The sequence below is a fragment of the Saccostrea cucullata genome, unplaced genomic scaffold (assembly GCF_032062105.1).
Source record: "Saccostrea cucullata isolate Sc308-1 unplaced genomic scaffold, CSIRO_AGI_Scuc_v1 ctg348, whole genome shotgun sequence".
Classification (NCBI taxonomy): Eukaryota; Metazoa; Mollusca; class Bivalvia; order Ostreida; family Ostreidae; genus Saccostrea; species Saccostrea cuccullata.
In genome coordinates this window covers 506,081-531,545 of record NW_026933269.1, presented here as the reverse complement: position 1 = coordinate 531,545, position 25,465 = coordinate 506,081, and the positions used below count along the sequence as shown (strand labels likewise).

Here is a 25,465-nt window from a genome sequence, read left to right as displayed (position 1 = left end):
ACACCAGAACCCCTGACCCTGGGGCCATAAAATTCACAATTTTGATAGAGGCACTCTTGCTCATCATAACTATGCACTTAGTTTATTCATTTAATACCTAGGAGCACAGAAGAAGATTTTTAAAGAATTTATGTATTTTCACTATATAACCAATAGAGCCCCGCCCTAACACCAGAACCCCTGACCCTGGGGCCATAAAATTCACAATTTTGGTAGAGGCACTCTTGCTCATCATAACTTTGCACTTAGTTAGTTTATTTAATACCTAGGAGCAGGGAAGAAGATTTTCAAAGAATGCATGTATTTTCACTATATAATCTATAGAGCCCCACCCTAACACCAGAATCCCTGACCCTGGGGCCATAAAATTCACAATTTTGGTAGTGACACTCTTGCTCATTATAACTATGCACTTAGTTGGTTTATTTAATACCCAGGAGCAGAGAAGAAGATTTTCAATGAAATAATGCATTTTCACTATATACTTATTTAGCCCCGCCCTAGCACTAGAACCCTTGACCCCAGGGCCATGAATTTCACAATTTTGGTAAAGGACTCAATGCTGATTACAATCATGCAAACAGTTTGACTGCTTGATGTCCAGGAGTAAAGAAGAAGATTTTCAAAGATTGCACTAATTTTAGTGGTTTTGGCCCCACCCCTCAGGCCCAAGGGGGGCAGGGATCATGAAATTCACAATTTTTGTTCCCCTTCACCCATAGATGCTTTGTGCCAAATTTGGTTGAAATTGGTTCAGTGGTTGCAGAGAAGAAGCTGAAAATGTTCAAATGTTAACGCACAACGCACGACGCACGACGCACGACGCACGACGACGGACGAAAACAGATGGCAATAGGTCACCTGAGTTTACTCAGGTGACCTAAAAAAAAAAGGATTTGTAGATGAACAAACTGTACATGTGTCACTTTCTCCTTAGAAATCGAGTTGCTTTAAACTATTTACAATCAAATTCTTTTGAATGAGAGCAAAGTTTACAATTTTGTTTAAATGTTGACCTGCCTTTCGTAACTTTTCTCTAAAATTGTATCTTCATAAAAGGCTCTTTACATGTTTAATTTTTCCGTTGAAAAGACCAATGTAATTTCTTTAATTCACCAACGAATTCAATACAATTAGTTAATTAATTTTATAAGTTGCGCGACTATTAATCTATTCGAATTCATGCTGGATTTGTAATTCCATTTGTTAAGAATGTTTCCTCAGTCGCAAAAATTATACTGAAAGGAAAAAGAAACGCACTATAAACTTTTGAATTAAATAAAAACTATAAATTTTGAATATGTTTTCCAGTATTGTTATCATATATTTAAACTCATCTTTATTCAACACGTTAATTACCATTATCTTTCCCCCAAAAAAGAAATAAAAATTCTCTGAATCTCCCTTGCGCATAAGTAACAGACTTGATTTCCTGTGCATTGAGTTTACCTGTATTATTCCAAAGCCAACAAGCCCCCCCCCCCGCCACCCCGCAAAATGAATCCCACGACCTTTCGATTTAGGGTAGAATGTACAAAATCCAGTTAGTTTGGTACACATGAATGTTTGTAAGAGAGTATCGACAAACACTACCTACCTTTCCCCAGTGTTAACATGCTAAAAACATTACGCAAACGAAGCGTACGTGCACACGTGCGAGTAAAATCGACGTAAAGTTGCTATGCCCGCGGATCAAATTCGAGCAGAGACTTTCTGTCAATTTTAGGGTAGAAAAAATGAGTATGATTGTCTGCTGTGTAAATACTGGTTTCAGTGATAATGCCTTGACTATAACCGAGAGGAAAATGAAAAGCTTTATCATGATGTGACGTTGTTACACGCCAATGTCACCGTCATGGCTGGTTAGGAACCTTTTAAGTAACTTTTTGACAACCGAACAGACTCTTTCTGATTGAAAAGTTGAAAACAATATGCACTTTTTATTCACTTATGCAATTCAATTACTAGACCCAGTGTAACTTCCGTCAGCAATACCATGATTGCAAAAAATTTATACTGACTGCAAATATTGAAAAACAATGTCTGTAACTCTAATCCATCCTTTGACACTACAAAATGTGGTCAAAAATTGGCATCATCAATATGCACGTGCTTATGGTTTTTTTTTTTATCACTTTCCATACGTGACGCCATACATGTCATGGTTGAGTAGTTTTGACAAGCAATTTATGTGCAAAGTAACCAAAATATACATCTGACCAATTTTTATAATTTTCTGCCACATAGTCAAGAAATTTACGCATAATTTGTTCTTATGCGTTTCTTTTTCCTTTCAGTGTATATGTTGCGGACTGATACAAAGTGACGACTCGCAAATAAAAGATGACGCGAATAATGATTGGTTTACAGTATATTTCTCTATATTTATTCATTTGCCATGAATCTGCTAAAGCATGTTATCTTTTGATCAACTTCAACGCTTAAGTATTATGGCCGCTTGCAATGGATTATTGGACATCATGTAGATGTCATGACTATTCTTGACCTTTTAATCCAAATAGTAATCTAAAAATCATATCAAAATTAAAATCCAAAACAAACGAATTAAAAGAAAATCTGTCATTCTATTTGTGACCCCTTATATCGAATATTATAATCGTTCTAAACCAATGAGTAACACGCATTGTTTTCTCTGACGAATGATTCTATTACATGTAATTCAAGAGATGCTAATATGCTTTCATGGGGCACCATTTTCCTAAATTTGTTTTTGTTTTTTTCGGCTTAAAAGAGAGACAACAAGGATTACAATTCTGATGACTGTCTCCACATTTTCCTCTTTTTTGTTTGTTTGTTTGTTTGTTTTTTTTTTTGGAATATTTTATCTCATACTGAAACGCACAAGAAACGCAACAGGCAGTAGTCTAGAAATGTTTGAATTTTTTATGTAATGATTTTCAAAAAAGAATACAGTAAGGCTTAATTCAGTTTTTAGAACATCAGAGATTTTATAAAAATTTTAAATGTTTATCTTTTAGCTTTACTAAGTAGCATATGACTGTTAAAACACCCCCTCCCAGCCATTCAATTACAACGTGCAAGACTACCCTAAACAACAATTGCAGCTTAATTTCTACGATACAGTAGGTTAATCAATACCAAGATCTGAGCGAAGGAATCGTTCTTTGCCATTTTCAAATGCCTGTTTTTCAGATGATTAGGTCGAATTTTCTCTAACTTAGCGCAATATAATTGTAGTAACCCTTGGACTTCGGGTCCAAGGACTATAATTTATGCATATGATACGTAAGACCCGGTTGGAGCCTAATGTAGTGTATTTTTGCATCATCAACTCTCCATCACTTTGACTTTGATATTTTCCAGCTGGAGCAATGGAAATGCATACTCAAGCCATTTTCAAGAGGCCTTACCATCGTTACGGGAAACGAAAGGAAATTTTATTTTTTGAAATATTGCTGCATTACTTAAGATGAAAAGTTCAAACCCTTAAAATTCCATAATATTGCCAAATGTTTTGTTAAACATGCAATTTTTGATTTCTGTTAAGCAGACGCAAACTTGACTTCCGCTTATGGTATGAAAATCGTTCAACCGTTAAATTACCAATATTTACCAAACTGTATATATTCATAATTTTAAGATATAAAATTCTTTACATTACATAATTATTTCCTCTTAAAGTAGGATGTTGCGTTTCTTTTGCGTTTCAGTATATGATACATCATTGCCTACTTTAAAGAAATTGCCAAACAACTAAATATTTTATTTTATGATACGGCATTGCCTACTTTAAAAAAATACCAAGCGACAGTAACATATTACGGTGTATTGTATTAGATTTCACTTTCGGCTTTCCATAATATTAAAGGTATTCAGATTAATACAGCTCTATCGAGAGATATATTTTAACTATCGGTGTTCAATTTTCAGTCAAGCATGAAAGTATCTATTGGTCACTTTCACTTCTTTTATTCTTTTGGCTATTTAAATCATGACAAATCTTTATATTATCAGTAGTGTACACCGTATCTACTCACTGACTAGGTTTAGGGTAGACACCTTTTCCACCTGAATCAGGTACTTTATGATTTTTTTCCCTTATTGCTTGTTTTTTGTATAATAAATTGTTGAAACCTTACAAGTTGTTTTATTTAAGGAAAGTTAACCTTGGTCCAGAAAAATTATATTTCGGAACAAACCTGGGTAAAAAAGGAAAATGTTTTAGAGTGTGAATTACAACTCCTACCTTATTATGCGCGGATCTAGATCTAGAGAGATCCGCGCCTGCCCTATTCATGATCAAGCCGACTAGATGTATTCATTAAAATGGATCTACAAAGATACTTTCTATGTCGTGTAATTTATGTTTTGTTCATAATGTAAGGGAAATTGATGAACTCTAGATATTTCGTTTTTTCGACTAATCAAAGAATGTTTGATTAAAAAAAAGCGTATTGCAAATTCTAAAAAAAAAATTATATCATTTTTCTGAAACATCATGTATAAGAGTAAACGTTTTATAATATCAATGCATGTATTTGTTTTATAACAATCAAAGAACAATGTTTTTTTTTTTTCAACAATACAAAGGATTTTGGATTTCATCAGGTATTGTAAATTTTGAAATTCTAAATTACAATTATATCTTTTAAAACCAAAATCAGTATTCAGTGGTCTTGTTTTAAAATCCAAATAAATCTGTCGGCAATAAAGGTATTAAGTTTTCATTGGAAAATAAATGGCTTTTTACGCGGAAATCACTGCACTTCCGCACTAATTTAGAGTAGGGATCTTATCTCCTCAATTGTTTATGTTGATCTATCAGTCTTTGTATCTTGATAATATCTCATCGATTTAGAATTACGTCAACCTATACACGTCAAATAGTCCGACTTGTTGACCCAATGAACAATTTCTCGTGTTTGTTACGCATCGTAGAACTCTGTTTTACTACATTTAATCCAAAAACTTTTTTGTCCAAATCATGAAAATTCAAATATAATATATACAATGGCATGAAAATAAATTGAGTGACAGAATTTTCTTTTGACAAAAAAAAAATCCAATCCAAAAAATTTATAAACAGAACCAGGTAAAAGTTCATCCATGCATGATGATATTGTTTACATGTATTGACAACATGTCTTTATATGATATATATTTTGGAAACTGATTTTAATCACTAAAATAAAAATAAAAACGAAAAAAAAGCTACATGTCATAAACGAAGTTATTATTTCACAAAACATTAAATTAATTTGAGACAAAACATACATGTTTATGATCATCGTCAAAGAAGAAAACAGTAAACGATATAGGTTGTCGAACAGCTGCATCTATTACAGAAATTGACAAAGGTAATTTAATAAAAGTTAATTAATCTTTCACGGAAGGAAGCATATTTCATTCTCAATGACCCAATGAGTTTCCGACAAAGACGTCTTTTCCCTTGATTGATGGCTTCAGGGAAGAATAAAGCAACTTTTAACAACACAATATAAATACATGTACGAATTTCTTCTTATTCCAAAAGTATTTTTTCCCTGTCAGTCACATGGTAAGTTTTATAAAGTTTATTGCTATGAACTGTCTACTCAATATCATAAACTGATTTTAAGAGATATTGAGATTTTTGACAGACAGTACATATAAATTTTGTAAAATTAGAGAGAAAAAGTTTGAGAGATATATATTTCAATTTTAATACCTGTTTTAAATGCTGTTAATATTAATTCCCTATTTTTTCTAGATGAAGAGCTTGAGAGTTGTCTTTCTTAGTTTCCTTGCATTCCTAATTATTATTGACTTGAACTCTCAAACAGTCGGCAGCCACTTCATTGGCGGCTGTTACAGAAAAAGGAGAGGTTGTTTTGACGAACCTTGTAAAAGAAGATGTAGATTACTGTATGGATTGAGTGGGAACTGCAAGAGAACAAAACTGTGTCCCAAGAGAAGATACAAATGTTGCTGTAGCTATAACTCCGAAGAGCGAGAAGTAGATGACTAAAGTGAAAAAGGACATTCTTTGTACAGCTGAACCCAAAAGACCCTACGATGTTAACTATAGAAAAATCCTTCATTGCGTTATGAAGATAAGAGTCCTTAGATGTACTGTTTACTTGTCGTATAGCTCTTTTTCTCTCCGCTTCAAACCTTATTTATTTTTGTATATTTTTTTCAATGTCTTTTTATACTATTTTATACACTTTTTATAATAACCTTTTAAAATGTCTGGGTTTTTCAATATTTTTTTAATAAAAGACTTAAATTTTTACCTTTGTTATCATTGTTTTTTTTTTGTTGTTTTTTTTAATAAAAAAGCTTTATTTCTTAATTCCTAAATCATGTTTTAATTTGTAACAGAAACATTACTTTTTATGACAATTAACCAGGATATTTACGCAGAGAATATTGAATTCTGGATTGAAGGATTTATTAAAAAAAAAACTATGATAATTGGAAAATCCTTTTGCAATCCTGTACTTTTGAAAAAAAAAGGGTAATTCTGGTCGGAAGAATAATAACCTCATCTGAGATAAGGAGATAGTGTAATATATCTGGTTAAACAGTAAAAACAGATGAATATATTACCTTGATACACTGTATTACCGTTCTGATGAAGCATTTGATACAGTAGTCGATACAGCGTCACAGAAATAACGCTTCTGATGACGTTTGTAACCTACTTTCATCCAAAAACAGCGTAAAAATACACTTATACAGAGAGTAAATCATTATTTTATTTATAATGATATATACTTTTAAAAAAAACTATTGAAAACTATTTTTATGTCAATTTGAGAAATAATAAGAAAATCAAACGGGAAATGTCCTTTTGTTTAAATAGATCATACTCAAGCCTTTTTTGTCGTTTGTTTGCCTTCTACTAGTGACTATTTAAATTTGGACAGAAAATTTCTGTTAACCAACGTATGCATAATAATGTAAAAGTTGAAGATTACAGCCAGCGAAAAAAAATCTATCAGGCAATCTTTAAAAAAAATGTTGCCCTCACCTCACCGACTGACAAAAATGGTCCACTTTATTTTTCGTCATTCCAGGACATGATATTTCCTCCCATTTAACCCTGCTATCCTTTCAACAAATATGATGAAAAGATTTTCTCACCTACCGGCCCACTAATTTTAACCCGATTCGGGAAATGACAAGCTGTTAAAATTATTTTGAAACATGTCCATAACAAAACCTATCTGTGAAAAGAGCAAATTACAAACCTCTGAAAATTTCAGACGCAGGATCAGGTGCCAACATGGGTAAAACACCCCCTTTTCACTTTTTACATCTATTATCAGCACAACATATTGATCAATTCAAGTTTATGAAGTAGATTAAACACCCCATACTATTTTTAGCATAAAATCAAATGCTAATGAAAGAAGTTAATCAAACAACAACCCAAATATGGGTCATTTTGCGTACAAGTTCATTATAATGACCATAGAAGACTATATAGAGGCCATGGATTTACGAAATCCTGATTTCAGACTAGGTTGTTGAAATCCAGGCCTTTTCAAGTTATCAGTGAGTAGCATGCATTGCTTTAAAATGACCGTACTCAGAACAAGTTCTTGAGTAGCAAAAAATCTGGTAGACATTAACACCACAATGAGGTGATACAGGATTTTTTTATACTCAAATACCGCAAAAATCACATATTTTCATTGGGTCCGATTTTTCAAGGTTTGAGGAAAAAATATTTGTATGTGGGGAATTGATTTTGTGAATGGAGAATATATAGTAGTAATGGATATGGAATTTTACATATTGTGGTGTTCATGAATTCGTAGGTATATCTCCATACCTCGCAAACAACGAATATTACCCTCACCACGCCCGCAAAGAATGTTTTAAATGTAAACAAAATTAAAATTTTTTTTGAAAAAAAACACTAGTTTTTATGGAAAATACTATTATAGAATTGGACAAGGGTAATGTTTAACCTCTCAAAATGTAAGAAAAAATATGCAGAAAAAAAAGAAACATGCACAACCTATTAAAATTAATTATTGTTTTTTTTTTTAAAAATGATACTTCATAATGATTGTCAAGGTTTTTGCAAAAATAAAAAAAAGAACAAAAAAAGAACAAAAATATTTACCTATATATCACAATCTTCCCTGATGGCAAACAGAAAGTAAAACGTAAAAAGCCAATAAGAAAGTGAAAATAGGTATTCTATGCACTCACAAGTATGGTGAACGTTCTCGTAACTTCTGGATGAATAAAAAAATATAGCAATTATGTAAATTCCATATACACTGACCTTGAACGTTTAAAAACACATCAACAAATTGACAGATTTTGCTCTAAATCTCAAAAATCACAGTACATGACAAATTTCGCCATCATCAAATTAAATCAGTTGTGTTATAACTTCTGACATAAGTAGGTGTTCGAATACGTTTGATTTGTCATGATAATTGATATATTTTGCTCTAAATCTCAACAATCTCAGTACATGACAAATTTCGCCATCATTAGATTAAATCAGTTGTGTTATAACTTCCGGCATAAAGTAGGTGTTCGAATACGTTTGATTTGTCATTATAATTGATGTACACCTAAAGTGACGAAAAAATATAATCGAGCAGATCTGTTCAGTGCAAATGTTTCTGCGCAGTTGAAATATTTGTTAAAATCTAAACAATGTATTTTCGGCTATGTGTTTAAAAACTTAACACAGAAACTGTTGTGGAGGGGAGTCTGCTACAGTGTACATGCTTCTACATTTCTTTTTATTTTAGAAAAAACCTAGGGAATTAAACTATACAACATTTAAACGCAACCACAATGCACTTTCCCTTTAGAGTATTAGCATTTAATTAGGAAACGCTTTTTGTTTACTTTTTATACAGTTGTTGCCCTGTCTGTATGTCTGTCCATTCTTCCTCAAAAGTGATCGTTTTCGATAACGTTGTATTAGGTGGTGCTATAGCTTTCGAATTTTACATGTGTATTCCTTGTTGATTCCCGTTGACAAGATCTTTGTTTTGGTACCAACACATTAGATCTTTTGATAATTTTGAGTTAGGACTTCATACTCTTTTAGTGTGATGATTTTGAAAAATGTTTTCGATGCTAGGAATGTTTTTTCTTAATATTTTTTTTAATTGACAATGGGTTTTTGAATTTCTTAACCTAAGTCATAACAGTTGGTGATTAAACATTTGTAATTCATCAGTGTATTTTTGTGACAAGTATTTTCCTTGGTTTTGTCCCTTTGACCTTGATCTTTAAGTTTGACTTAAAGTTTGAATTTTTAATCTTAGCTATTATCTGCATTCAGTTTGTCATAAACGAATGTTATTGTGTATTTTATAGCTCTACCTATTTTTTTTATATAGAGTATCCTTCCCAGTTCAGTCGCCCGCGTGGTGCAGTGGCTAGAGCGCCCGTTCTCGAGTTGCGAAGTAAATAGTTGTCCATTACGTCGCGAGGTCGAATCTCACTGTGGAATTTGGGGGCAGGTCCCTCTGATGAGACCGTATAAATCGTGTAGCAATTGATGCTGGTACAAAAACGTTCCCCTACTACTTAGTTGCCGTAAGTACCGAGTGTTGGACAAAATTTCCACCGTTGAGTGGTGGCGTCTCCATTGGAGTGAAAATTTCCAGAGAGGGATGTTAAACAACATACAATCAATCAATTTTACCTAACTTCAGACTTCATTTATTAAATATAACAGGCTATTTGTTTCATTTTAATTAAGCGTGTGATCGATCATATCATTCCTTCTTTGAACTGTAGGCTCTTCTCAAACAGATTAAAATTCAGTTTCCTTGTGTAAGTAAATCCTTCATTCTTTAGTACTTAAGGACGTTCGATCCTGAGATTTTGAGCGTAATTTGGTCAGGTCCTTTATTTATAAAATTCTGCATCATTTTTTAATTTCTAACATTAAATCTGAATTCTACAGTGCAAATTTAACTTTATTCAATGAAAAAACAGCGATAAATTCCATTCAAGTAGAATTAAGATAGGGACTATATTTTGTGGCGGAATGTTTTTTAGACGAAAATTATCAGTTTTTCCATTTTGAACTAAAGCAGTACTGTTAATCTTGGATTCCTATTTTTCCATCCTGGTTGCACAAAAAGCTGTTTCTTGCATTTAAATGTGTTATGCTGGTTTTGAATTATCTATTAAATTATTTCTTATGAATTCTATCAACTAAGTATGACAGATATAGTAAATATACTAGTATTCTGAAAATGCGGGAAAAATTTGAGCCAATTTTAACGTAAAATTGACCCTTTTTGGAATATCTGAAAATTTACATCATATACCCCCACTTTTGATGTTTTTTCTAAATATTCAAGATAAATTTGGCCTTTTTGCTTAAAATCAGAAAAAGTTAAAGACTTTAAAAAATTTTCTTGCTTTTTAAATTTTCAATGCCAGAAAAATCACACTTTATTAGTGCAGAAAGGTCAAATAATTGATTATGCGAAGCAATTCTAAACTTTTTTTTAGTCACAATTTTTAAGTGTCTTTGTTTTTAAACAAAGTTGGTTTCAATTTGTTTCATGCTTTAATTGGATAAAAATATTGGAGGGAAAACGTCAAAAATATAATTTTTAATAAGACACAAATTTCAGTGCAAAAAGGTCACATTAAATGTACTGTAGCGCCAAAAGAAGCGTATTGACCCCCATTTTTTATTTTGAATTTTAATAAAGCTATGTATGTAGAAACTAAAAATATACTTGGCAAAAAAAGTTTAAGACTTTAAATATCAGGATCGTTAAGGAAGGTCCATACTTTAACGGATCCGGTTTTAATTTTACACATCAGTAAAAAAAATTGTGATTATCAATTGTCTATTGAAATAAAATCTTTTTGGGTGATTGAAAATAATTTAGCAAGTATATTTTGTTTATTGTGTTATTGTGCATACAGAGCATTTGATACCGGGAATACATTGTTTATGGAAATTAACACTTTGCACTCTGTCCATAAGATCTGTATGTCATTTTATGCATACACAGACACAAAATACCTTATTGCTTTTATGGACCCAAATCTTTTTAATTTTCTTTTTACCAAACTAACCTGATATCTATTTTTATTGATTTAAGCCTATATCATCCATTTGATTTTTACTTTTAAAAAGTTTGCAATGAATAATTGAAAAAAATGATATTCCAAATACGGGGTTATACGTCTTCAAAAGACTGTTTTGTTAAAGTTCTCTGGTCAACCATAATAAAGTATGTGTTTTTGTTAACTTTATATATAATTCTTAATAGTTTTAAAGAAAAAATGGCATCTAAACAGTTTGAATTTTGAGGAATATAAAAAATAATGATATTTTGAGATTTTTTTCTGAAAGACTTGGACATCAATTTGTTAATGTTTTGTAGTAAAGATTTCAAATATTCTCTTGGCAAATGAATATTTTTGTTCTTCATAAGTTTTAACATAAATTTAATTTGGAGCATGACTAAATAAAATATGATATCACACTTCTTACACTGTAATGTTCAAAATTGGCTGTTGAGTTTTTGGAGGCATGTGCTCTGAGCCATGTTGTTTGAAAATTGACTCGCAAAGTTATGTCTTTTATGGGTGTTTTAGTTAGTTTAAGACTTATTTAAGGTATTTCAAGGTATTCAAATTAAAAAAAAAATATCAGTTTGACGGAAAATTATGGACCTACCTTAAGATATCATAAAACAATTAATGTAAAGCTTATTTTTGTTCTATTAGCCAGAACCCATTCTCTGCAATTACTTTAATTCTTTTTTAAATCGACATTTAGTATGATAGCTGAAAGAAATAACTTGACTTTAATAGAGCACTAGTATAGAAAATCTGTTAAATGTACCATACTTACGGTGTGCAATGTTTCGCGAAAATAGATTTTATTTTAAAAGTTGGCTTTGAGTTAGCATATTTCTGAAAATGCAAGAAATAAATACTTGTACAAAAGATGAGAGATATGTCCACTGACAGAATGTGCTTTCGAAAAAGCCGCTTATGGCATATTAAGCCAATTTGATATTTTGACAGCATTCAAAAAGACCGCAATGTATTCTATGTCAGTTACTTGCATTTTGATGTAATGTGTTAGTCCATATTGAGAGATTTGATATCTGCTGTGTTGTGAACATAAAAATTTTCTGTCGACGAACTAACCACATTTTTTTTTATTTTCACGTATATCCATTCATTTCACAAGTGCCCGAATACCTACATGTAATACATTCATTACGCCTTTTTTGCAACATCAGAAAATTACAAATAAATCCATCATTATTGAAAAATGACGCATAAACAATTGTTCATTTTTTTCAATGCAATCAATTTTTTTGTGATTTTAGAGTGTATATAAAGAGTCAAATTGGCTCTGAGATAAATAAAGTTTTACTCTGGTATAGTAGAGTTATTAGATACCGTAACAAAAGGTAAGTGAAATATGCATTTTTTCATTATTAATAACTTGGACCTACAGTTCTTTAAAGCAAACAATAAAAGCAAACAATAAAAGCTTTTACTTTCTATTAGTATCTTAAATTTTTGTTTAAAGTATCTATGTCAGTTGTATAAAACATATCCATTTTTCTAATTAACCCTGTTCTCAGATGAACACATTTATAATACTTTTAAATTTGAAGAAAAGAAAAAATTATGTTTACTGCTGAATATCGTGTTATTTCATAAGTCATGCAGATTACATGTAATCTTCATTTATTGCGAGGATTTGCGAAAACAAAACAAAAAACCATCCCTCAGTGGCGGATCAAGGAATTTTGTAACGGGGTGGGGGGGGGGGGGGCAGTAGAAGGTAGATAATCAGATGGCTGTACGGAAGCCCCCTGTGGGTCCAAGGCAAGGTCCAGACAAATTCTTACAAATAAGAGATATTTTTACTTTATTTTAGGATAATGGACATATAAATTTTACAAACGAAAACTCCGCCTTTGTCCCTGTAATAAAACTAAGCAAACCAAAGTAAATTATATATATATGACTTATTTCACCAATGAAGTCTTTACACTTCATTTCTTGATATGTGGCTTCAAATAACTGCAAGTTTCCATCACTGTTGCAACATTTTCTTCGGAAAACAATCCTATTTCATAAAAAAAGATATCGGAATAAAGAGACCGATATCAGAATAAAGATGTTTTGATTTTTTTTAATAAAACATAAAATTATATTTCAGATGATGAGTTTGTTGCCATTTTCTCTTGGTGTTCTGCTTATAGCAGCCGTGAGCATTGATGTTACTTCATCTGTGTCTCTTGTGGAAGGACCCTGCTTCGGTCTGTCGGAATGCAATGCAATGAAATGTTTGAAGTATTGTACAGGAATCGGCTATCGTACCGCTAATTGTCACCTTGATGTCAATCGCTGTGCATTAGCAGGGTACACTGGAGAGTACAGGTGCCAATGCAGTGAGGTTGACCTGTTTCCATACGTCTAAAAGCCATCTCGAAATAAAATAAAACAATCATATTGTCCTCTCAGCTAATCCATTCAGACCAATATGATATTCATTAACCATGTGCACAAAGCAAATTCAATGTAATTGCTAACTATTTTTTTTTATGGAAAATTAAACTTTTTTGCAGTTTACATGTGTCTTAGTTTTTGTTTATTTGTGTTGTTAAATTAAAGTCACTGCAAATGGATTTTGCATTGGTATTGACAATATGTATAATTTTTTTTTTTTAATATGGAAACAGTGGGTCTTTGAGAGGGTCTCTTTTTATATCATTTCAATAAGATTATTTATTCTTTCTGTTTGAGAAACTTTTAAGATGACACAAACTTTATGAAGGATCTTGACTTAAACATTTTATGGGTACAGTATTACCATACACTGTGTATAGTAATATGCAAAAGTATTTTACGAAAGTAAAACCCTCTTAAAATAATGTTTGTTTGCCTTCTCTTCTCTTTGCTGGTAAAAACAAAGTCGATTGGCATTTCTATTTTTTTTCTGGAAAAATCAATGCTGAATATTCAGAGTAAATTTAAACGTAAGGTATTTATGAAATATGAAAACAATGAACATCATTCAAGCTAAAATGTCTAATGAAAAAAAATCAAATCGGAATCATAGCGCACAGCGATTTGATCAGGTCCAGGAAGGAGAAAGCACCCCCTGTAAACCTGACTAAACCCGAAATATGCTCTTCGATTTGATCGGATTAGCAAAAAGTGCTTATTTTTTAAAGAAAAGAATATAAATAGCTAGATAGAACATTTATTGGAATCTGCTATATATATCTTTTGTCAGGGATTTTATAAAATTTAGGAATTCTGTATTGATGTGGTAATTAATTTTCATCTTGACTGTTGGAAATATTTAAATGATTTCGAACTGACATATGATCTTGAACAATTTCTCCCAACAGTGAGCTATAGGTAATAGTTAATAAATCACTTGCAGAATCAAGTTCTTCGAAAATACAAATGAAAAGGAGCGTTTCTAACTTATTACATTAGCAATAATAGTCCCCTACCGGTAAGTGTAACCTTGTCTCCACTAAAAATTGAAAATGTCATATAACCGTCAAAAAGTATTGAAGAGGAACGATATGCAAAGAAAGTGGGCGCTTTAGATGGCGATTCGGCAGGAATAGTGGCTCATAAAAAGAATAAAAAAATATCTTTGATTTATACATTTTTTTCAAAACATAGCCAATGACTGTGTTGTAGGTAAATGTAATATGGGCAAATGTTCAATTAAATATGTTTGATTTTATTTGAATATGCACCTGAATATAGCCGTACGCGTCAAATGATGCAAAATCGACTCTTTTATAGCCGTTTTCATTAATTTTGTTGTTTCTGGGTCTTTTCTCCATGAATCTTAAACGTGTTGTCAGTGTATTTTTAACCGTAAAATTCATTCCAGTTGTTAAAAAAATGGAGAGACGACCCAGAAATACCACAATCTAAACTTTTTACATTTATTTTCTGGTAGAAAATTGACAAAGTCCAAATGTATAGGGCTTTGGCTTTAAATAATGATTTAAATACTAGCTATGTGTAGTGTTCCGCGATAGCTACATTGGTTTGTCGCTGGATTCGAGCCATGTCGAAGGAGTGTTTCAGGTTCGAATACAGTGATTTCTTTTATTTTATTTTTCTTTGAGCTTGACATTTTTGAATTTTAAATACTCCTTGAATACTCCTTGAATAAAGTAGCAAATTTTGTTTTATAAATTATTTTACATTAATTGTTTTATTTTTCAATGCGTTTACATTTTGTCATTTATAGTGCTAACGTTCTCAAATGGAAATAAACATACATGAACTTGTAATTACAAAGTTACACCTGATGAAAAAAATATTGAATATATATTAAAAAAAACTAGTAACATCGTTCTGTTACATTCAATATTTTCAGTGCATTTGAAAACTGAGCACAACAATTATTTAGTGTTAGACTTCTATTATATTCTATTACTTATGTTCTAAATTCACCAGTTCAAACGAACATAAATTATTTATAAATAAAACTCAAAAACACTTTATATAGGATGAGCTCGCATGCGCGAGTGCAACAGACTTTAATAAAGTGTATACAGTATACAAAGCACAGTCTTTAGTTTAACTTCTGAAATCCATATCATTCTACAAAAGAAAAAGGTTCAATTAAAGCGACAGTCAACATTAAAACGAACATTTTAACATGTACAAAATAACGATCATACTGGAAGGGGTGGGTGGGGCGGGGGATAAGTCTGTTGCAATGTAGCAGCGACCTACGAATGACTTAAAACACCCGAAAATCTACCTTATACGTGAATGAGTCACGCGTGGCACGGACTCAACCTGTTCACCCGTAAACAAATAAATAACCAATCGATTTCCTTTACCGATGGACTTAATCTGCATACATAACAAACACACGTGTTTTACCATAACTTTTATAAATATATATGTAAATGTACAGCTGATGTATCCAGCATACTATATATTAGATAATTTATCTTTCTTGAAACCTTTTAATTGAAAAAATTATTTACAAATAAACAAACATAAGACAGAAATCCATTCCCATGCAGTTTCTATAAGATGTATACGATACGCATTAAAACTACATGTTGCTTGGACATTTAAATCTGAATTGTTTCGTGTCGATGATTCCTGCCGACTGCCCATCTAGTGCGCCCACTTTCTTTGACTATAATTTATCAAAGAAAATGCACACAGTTCCAAACATTAACTCAATATCTGCAATTGTCAGCAGGAAAAGACGAATAGATAATCAGAGTGGCAGTCCAAAGGAAAAAAAAAGTAACCCATTGCTAGCTAGGGTTTTGACTGTTGAGAAAAAAATCTAATGAATAAAGACAAATATTTTCTCTCAAATCATCAGTTCTATAATAATTTATATCTATGTAAAAGGTAATGAAAATGCAAAGTTTGTCATATTATGTCCTTCAAGGATATCAAAAGTTGATGGCCGATTAATTACAAAATTATTGTTTTATTCAACTCAATTTAAACATATACACCTACCACACCTTTATATTATTTTAGTCGCATTGTGTTTTAAAATATTTTATCTTCTCATAACATACTGAGCGAACTTTTAGAATGATTTTGAATTTGCAACTGATTAAACTTTTAGAAAACTGTACAGATCATTAAGTTAGTTGATGCCATTGTGCTTGCCTTCTTATATATGGCTTTTATTTCTGTACCAATGAAACAAAGCTACGCTCTGTGGCCCCAAAGCAGCTCAGTATTAAAGATTGTTTTGATAACTTCCTTCGTTAAAAGTTGTTTCGAGTTTTGTTTATGAGTTTTTGAGTTATGAAATAGTAAAAACATGTTATTTTCTAAAATGAACGTAGGTTAGCTTATTGCCTGAATCCGGTATCTTCGTATCAGATGTTGCACTATTATCATCTCACTAAATAAATTTTGAATCTACGCATTCATTTAAATGACATTTGATAATAAACCTATGATATACATTATCAAACACCTTTATTTACAACTTCTTTGTGAAACAAAACAGATCTAAAAAAAAAATCTAAAATGCTTTTAGAACAAAATAATCTCCTATTTTTAAAGTTAAACTACTCTATTCAAAGAGTTGCAAGACATTCAACAAAACAAAGACAAGTTGGCTATGGGCTACAACGATTATCTGGGTCATTTAGTGTTGCTGTACTTCAAAATCAGTTAAATATGAATTAGACCTCTTAATATGGACCAAAAGCGATCTTAATTGTTTGATTAAATTGTATCTCACAAAACCAATAAAATAATGCTGAAATGTAAATTTGAAAAACATGGCTGTGCTGTTCTGAAGATATCTTTTCGCTGTACTTATGTACATAAATTGTGTAGTAATGTAGTAATTGGATCCCTGATACAAACAAAATCCTAGGTTTCTTCACACGGTGCTCGAACCGCTATATCGAGGTGTCGGACATACAGTGTACTCCAGTGTCTAAAACATATATTGTAGCAGTTTAACTAAAATAATGACCATACCAAAGGTCAACAGTCTAAAACAAAGTATTTAATTCTCCACATGAGAATTTGAACCTGCAATACCAGTTAATAAGAATTTTAGGACCTTTTAGAAACTAATTGCACACAAATCATATATTTTGCATACTGATTGTGCTAAGTAAAAAATACTAACTAATTCCGCAGAATTTTAATTAAAAATAATTTATCACTTTAAATTTCATTAATTTTGTATTTTTTAAAATTCCGCGGAAATTCGAATTGATTTTACATTATGAGGTTGACAAAAGTTAATATTTCAAACCTGCAAAATTGAACGTTCAGAGATTAGAAATGGCTGAGAAACTGAGGTTACAATTTATTAAGATAATAAGTATTGTTCGAAAAAGGACGTTTTCGGAACAGGTGGAGCAGAGAGCAGTGATAAAATTCTGTGTAGACGTCAGGAAAATACCAACAGAGACCCATCAATGCTGTAAACAGTCGGGAAAATATAATAAAGGATGCCGTTCTTAAGTGTTTAAGTGGAACTTATAATTTTTGGATGGGAGGAACAGTTTACAGGATGACATGCTTGATGGAAAACCATCATTCCTCGATTGCAGGGCTGTATAAAATGAATTTGGTAACGTGACTTTGGCTTATTTCCTTAAATAAAGTTTTTTACGCGGACAAAGGTTTGATGATTTGCAGACTCTGAGACAGGAAGTGTAAAATATTATTATACATATGAAATCTGAACATTTTGTACACATTTTTGAATATTGCTTGAAGAGACATAAAAAAATTTTTTAGTAATACGTTGACTGTGTTGACAAAAGTTACATGTGGTGAGGTTTTTACGTCGGGTAAGGTCAAAGATTTTCGTTTTTAGTGTTCCGGGGTATGAGTGTTTGTCTATTGTGTATGTGATGAAAATATAACTTTTTGTGCTTTGGTTTTGTTTAAAATTTGCATATGTATAAAACGAAATATTAATTCAATGAAATAACTGCTTCATATATTTTATCAATGTTTTTCAGTAATTACATGTATTAACATTGTCCATGAACTTTACGGACAAACTTCGTACATATTTTTTTAATGTCCAAATGTTTTTAATATTTATTTGCAAGCACATAATATTGTATTTTTGCATGTGCTCTTTAATATTGATGACGTTATGTGTATTTGACTAGTTCTTTGACCCTGAGGTGCATGCAATGTCATTTGTAGAAGTGGAGTTTACATTGTACAACCTCGTTTGACCGTTTGTAATCCAAATCTAACTTTATATTATGAACTTCTGTTAAGAATTAGCATGTAAATCATCTTTATTCTGGCTTTTATATATTTTGATCATCACATAACAATAATGCTTTGTACAATGTACATTCAAACTATATCCTATATCTACATTTTTAGATTTTCAGGACCTCGAATGGTACAAACACCAGTCCCTCGTTGTCATAATAAACACGGAACCAGGACAACTCGCCCCCAAGACAACTCGCCCCCGACAACTGTAAAGACAACTCTCCCCCAATTTAGGACAACTCGCCCCCAGTCAAGACAACTCGCCCCCATTGTAGAGACAACTCGCCCCCATTGTAGAGACAACTCGCCCCCATTATTTTTTCTTGTGTATTGCAGGGAAAAACGACATTTTTATACAATAAAAAATATATTTAAATGCAAATTTATAATTAATATGTATTATAAATAAAATGAAATTAATATTTACGATTGTGTATGTTGTTATTTGTTTGTTTGTTTGTTTGTTTGTTTGTTTTTTTGTTTTTTTTTTCACTAATATATAAAGTAAACACTGTGTAGGTATAAAATATTTATTATTTCCTTAGTTTTTTTCTCGTGAAATAGAGCAAATAAATGCATTTTGATTTATCATATTGTTTAAAATTTATATTTGTAGAATATGTCTGGGTAAATCAAGTACAATGTTCTAAGTGTTGAAAAATCTTAATTATTTAATGATATATTAATGAATTCCATCAACGACGGCTTTTAGGAAACTTATGAAAACTAAAATGAAAACATCACACAGAATTTTAATGAAATCCCCAAGCTCACAAGTATAATTTGAAACTTCAAAGTAATGATTAATTAGGACATGCAAGCCCCGAAATTTACGTATATTTCGTTGATAAAAAATTGGAACTTCAAAGTGATGATTAATTAGGACAAGCAAGCCACGAAAATTACGTATATTTAGTTGGTCAAAAATGGGCTTGTCCAAGCTCAGAAGCAGCTTTAAATTAATGAAGAATTAGAGCCAGATCCAAGGGAACCGGAATTCGCTCGTCCAAAGTTCAGCAATGCCGTGAGGACAGCCAACAAACGGCGACAAGCTGATCGACCAGAGGAATCCAGGGACATGAACTTCGAGGTATGAATTTATTTCAAAATTTATTTTAGTAATCCTTAACTTTTTCATATACCTACGTTATACCTACGCTATACCTGCATTATTTTTTTTAAGATTTAAAAATAATTCCACATGATAGAATTAATTTATACATAAATATTAAATACAATGTAGAAGATTAATGTTAAAATCTCAGAATAATAATTTTTTCTTTTGTTTTTAGATTGATTTGGAATTCCTGGAGCGCCATACTTCGTCGGATTGCTACAGAGGAGACGTCACCGTTGGAGATCCATCAGCGCCAGCAAACTACCGAAGAAGTGTGGACAGATATACAACGGACAGTAAAGAAGAAAAACGTGCCGAAATTTGTGATTAAAGTGAAAATAACTGTGAATGAAAAGAAGATAGTGCTGAAAATAAATATTAGTGTACATATTATTTATGATTTATTTTCAATAAAGTTCAGAAAAGAATTTATTTTCGTTTTGTTTATTGTTATATTTCTTGAAAGGGAAGTACAATTTTAAAGCGTACCTGACGCCAGAAACATTTCAAATAAAAAATAAATATCGAAATAATATTTAGATATATATATATTAAATAAAAAAGATATACATTTATATCAAAAATATCGCTCCCAGTTTGCTTTCTTAAAGCTGGGGGCGAGTTGTCTTAACCTGGGGGCGAGTTGTCTTAACAGGGGGCGAGTTGTCCTAAATTAGGGGCGAGTTGTCCTGAAAAGGTGGTGAGTTTTCTTTGGGTCGAGTTGTCTTGGGGTGAGTTGTCCAGCATTCATAAAACCTGTTTGCTGACGTATCTCCACATTAATAGAGCCATGCAAATAGAAAGTGTGTAAAACAAATTAAATATACTCTGCATAAATTTATCCTTTGCTTGCTGGACAGTAAGAACAAACCCAGAACAATACTTAGTTTAGAAACTTAAGCCATTTATTTATTTATTTTTTTTAGAATTTGATAAAAAAAAAAAACGACAGAGAATAGATATTTTGAAATTTTTGCTTAAAGTATCATTCAATAAATTTTTCGGTTTCGATTTTAATTTGTAAGGATATACTACTTGCTTAAAGGATTTTCTCAATTACATACCCTCCCCTTGTTTTAACATTACACGACCTTGTTAATCACATGATAGGCTTTTACATTGTTTTATAATTTTGACAAAGAGTAGTAGAACTCTATGGGTCCAAGTGCAGCAAATTCACTTGTAATACAACCTGTCCACCTGCTTGATATTCATTCCAGTGGAAACATTTAATCTTTTTTGGATAGTACTGTTGTGAAATTTATATTCAAAATAACAAAATATGTTGATTTTTTGGAGTATGTGTTTAAAATGGGATACCAGATTTAAAACAGCTCAATTAAGGAAAGAGTCTACAATCAACCCAGAGAAAAGAAAAAAAATGTAAATTTTGTTTTAAATTGTGTCATTGTTTTGTGTTAAAACTATTTTAGAGAAGGAGGTTTAAGCAACAAAAGTGCGTAATTACCTGTAATTGCGCTTATTGAGTCGAACTTTTTCTGTAATGCAGATGTTGCACATTTCATCCTACTGAAAGAAAGGGAACATTATCATCCCAAATGTGTTATTTATGTGACAGATTGTTAGCCAGTGGCATTAAATATTTACAAAAGAATATTTTTCAAAGTGACAAATAGCATCAATTTTTCTCCCTCTGAACAGCAGAGCTATGTTAGATCAAAGATACTTCTAGAACAAAGGGAGCATCTTTTTTATCATATCATCCTACTAACAGACTAACACTGAAATGGAATCATCTAAAACGACGTAGATAAAGCCAATGGCACAATACTCCTAATTGATACATAATGACGAATAGCATTAATGATATATTGTTCAATTGACAAAGCGTTGTTAAATATAGATGTATACGCGTCAAAGATGGTTCTAGAACGAAATTAGCCTCTTATCATAATTATTCAAAGACGCACTATTCAATTTTCAAACTATAAAGTGTTTGTTTAACTAGAGTTTCGACCCATCCCCCTCCCCTCCCAAAACAAAAACACTAAAATTTCACTGAATGACAACTAAATTTAATTAAATGATCACTTCAATTTTAAATAAAGAACACGAAATATCAATGGGGGGTCACTTAACAGAAGTGAAAAACACTTGTTGGTGGGTGTCTGCATATTCAGATATAAGGTGCAAAATAGCAACATCTTTTGATGAAAAAATTGTATTTCTTATTTTTAATAAGTTCGATCTCAACGGTCACTAAGAATAGCTATTTCTTAACATAAATTTTTGCACCACTAATCGTAAATCTTTTTGCAAACCGATATAGATAGAATGTTATAATATTCAATTTAATTTCAATAATCAAAGGAGGAAGCCTAATAAAAATGACACTTAATGTCTTTTAGAAGATATTTAATTCAATAATAGAAAAAAAAGTAATGTTTGAATTTTTGTGTATTATTTCCAACTGAAGTATTACTCAACTGCCTGTTCCTTTCTGCACAATCGTGTTTTATTTTTTTTTTAAAGATGTTGCAGCATTTAAATTAACATGTTCACAATATGGGGTTAATATTCTTGATTTTATTGAGAAAAAATGTTTAATAGTGGGGATAAACGTTGGAAAATTCTTTGCATCCTTGTTACCAATATTCATTAGTTCTTGAAATACTATGGGCGCATTACTAAAACCAAAAGGTATTCCCTTTAAATGAAATAAACGATGGTGACATGGAAATATATATATATTTTTTGTTTCTTTGACTTATTGATATTGACGATACCCTTTTTATGATCTACGTAGAATTTTTAAAAATTAAATCAATAAACAAAGGATTTCATCTTCCAGGCGAAGAGGACATGATGCTAGTGTTTCAATTTTATTAAATTGTAGATACTTTCTTGGCTGTTTTACATGTTTCATTCCCTCACCATCTTTCCTTTACCGTTAAACAAAAACGCTAATATGGCTCCGAACTTAATTCAAGCAATGGTATTGTTTTGTGGTCTTAATCCCAATCTGAGAAACACAGAAGCTCTAGTCCCTAAGTTCTTTTACTAATCTACTTCAATGTTTCTAACAATATTATTCTGGTCAAGAAAAATTGATTGTACTTTGCATTCCTTGTAAAAAAATTTTTTGGTGCTTAGACGAAACGTTATTTCAAAGGTCGATATACTTGCATTTTTGGAGTGACCTCAACAAAAGTCGATGTTTGTATAATATTTTGATGGGATTTATTGGTTATATCTAATACGTATAGCTATATCATGAAAGAACAGTTTACTTAGCTATAAATACATGTACATAAGATATCAAAATTTAATTTGGTCTCCTAAAATTATTACGTTTCATTAAAGTCACCTTTCTAATAAAAAATCACTATGTGGTACAACATTAATATCAATAAGCCCTTGTTGTACTTTTATTGTTATGATCTAGCAATATTTAAAGCTAAAATGATAATGACATTTATATGTTTCAAGTTCAAAATATTGCAATTATATGTCCGTTCTAAGATCTACAGTTTTACAATTATTATTTGAAATATTATAAATACATGTAGATTTTACATACTGATGCAAAGTAGGTTGCAATCTTTTACATAAAACATAAAACAAAAAACATCTCTCTAATAATAAAAATTACAACACGGGTTTATACATCATAGTTATTTCTGATCATATATCAATAATGCTAAATCGATGGCTTTTTTTTTCATTTGTAATCTATATATCATATAACATGTGGTGCTACTTATTAAAGTATGAGTGCATTCCAAACCGAATAGGATGAGTACTACATGCGCACGCACTTCTACAATTTCATCCATCTTTCCTCTGGTCAAAACAGGTCTTGTGATCAATCAATAGAACTTTAAATGTGCCAGGTTGATTGACCGACGTGATAAAGCAGGTTTCAAAATTGAAGTGCATTTTTGCAAATAAAACATATAAAAGGATCATAATTGAACACTTAATGAAACACAAATTTTACATCCCTGGTATTCACATCTGATCGGATCGTATATTTTGAAGGTATTTTTTTTTCTATCTTTTGCAAGTCAAATAGATATTTCATGAGTTTTTCGTCCTATCAGTCTCATTATGCATACTTGTTTTCTCCAGGAATCAAATAATTATTGAAAGGTCATTGCTTTTCTTACTTTTTCAAGACTTTAATCCTTGCTGTGGTCACGTTTCTTTCCTCCTCGAAGCATCAATTATCTTGCTTCATATTACTTTTATGTTATCAATTAAAAGAAGATGAACAAGGCGTGCAGAATCCCCAAAGATTCAGACTTATAAAATACCGTATTAATGTTATGAATAAAATACTTAGAGTAAATTAAACTATGAAATTATGACAAATTACATTAAAAAAAAAAAAAAAAAAAAAAAAAAACAAACGGGAAAATCTGTTATTAAAATAAATGATATGATATTCGTGGGTTTGGAACTCTGCAATAAAAATATTGAATATCAATTCCGTTTGAGATGCTTAGACGCTAACTACTGGGCTACACAACTCCTTACGAATAGTGGCATTTAGATATACCCTTGATGAAATAAACATCATGTATTTCTCGAAAAGATCTGAATGTTCTGACATTTAATTGTATTTTTAACATATTGGTGTTTTTTTTTTACTCCATGTTTCTATTAACCAAAAAAAGTATAATTTTACGCAAACTTTAAAGATAAACTTTCAAGAAAATTGAGCAAAGACCCAGTCCTATTGAACAATTGTATTATACTAAAATGATCCTTGTTGCCCTTTTTAGTTTGTGTATGCTATTCCATTGGCATATTATTTTAATCTTAGTGAGATTTTTGCAAGTTATAGACATGTTATGTAAAGTATTCTTAAATGTGAAATAAAATATCAAAGAAAACTGGTTATATTCAGATTTAATTTTTCATTTTCATGTTTGCCGCACTATAAGCATTCTGCAACCATGTCCACCCATCATCTTTTTAAAGGACATAACAATTGCTGACATAATCTTGAAGCAAAGTTTTAAAGTAAATTTTTCTAAGCAAATTTTTCTACAGAATATTACATTGTATGTAATATTTAACTTATTTTTTATATATATAGATGAAGACTTTGTTGGCCTCGCTTCTGGCTGCTCTGTTATTGACAGTCCTTGTCCCAGATATGACCTCTTCTCAAATCATCAGGGGACGCTGCTATACCATGGCCCAGTGTGAGCAAAATATGTCGTGTTTTCGGTACTGTAGAATGCGGGGATATACTATCGGAAATTGTCAATTGTCTCTATCCTGTCCAGGACAAAATAGATACAAATGCATCTGCAGCACAGAAGACGTTGAAGATATGATCAATTATCTGTGAATAAATCCTTAATAAAACTATATATTTAAAAATGAACATTTTCTTTTCTTTTTATTTTATTCACAGTTTATTTTCACAAAGTGAATTGATCATTGATGATATTTAAATGAAAATTAATCGAATAAGTATAAAAATAGAATAAATAGTTGATGCATATCGTTGTAGGGAATTTTAGGTTCAAGAATATGGATAGATCTAACATTGCGCAGTGAAATGAACTTGTGTGAAAATTATGTTCCTTGTAAGCAACAATATGTTAAGGTTGCTTCCCAAAATCA

The 25,465-nt window shown here is 31.2% G+C and overlaps 2 long non-coding RNA genes across 2 annotated transcripts; both read left to right on the top strand.

Moving 5' to 3' along the window:
- Positions 1 to 8,482: 8,482 nt before the first annotated feature.
- LOC134237871 (uncharacterized) lies at positions 8,483 to 13,584 on the top strand. The gene is made up of 3 exons (XR_009985889.1): positions 8,483 to 8,518; positions 12,327 to 12,410; positions 13,172 to 13,584. It is a non-coding gene; the product is annotated as an uncharacterized LOC134237871 (long non-coding RNA).
- Positions 13,585 to 23,817: 10,233 nt separating this feature from the next.
- Positions 23,818 to 25,218, top strand: LOC134237869 (uncharacterized). The gene is made up of 2 exons (XR_009985888.1): positions 23,818 to 23,866; positions 24,930 to 25,218. It is a non-coding gene; the product is annotated as an uncharacterized LOC134237869 (long non-coding RNA).
- The last annotated feature ends 247 nt before the right edge of the window (positions 25,219 to 25,465 follow it).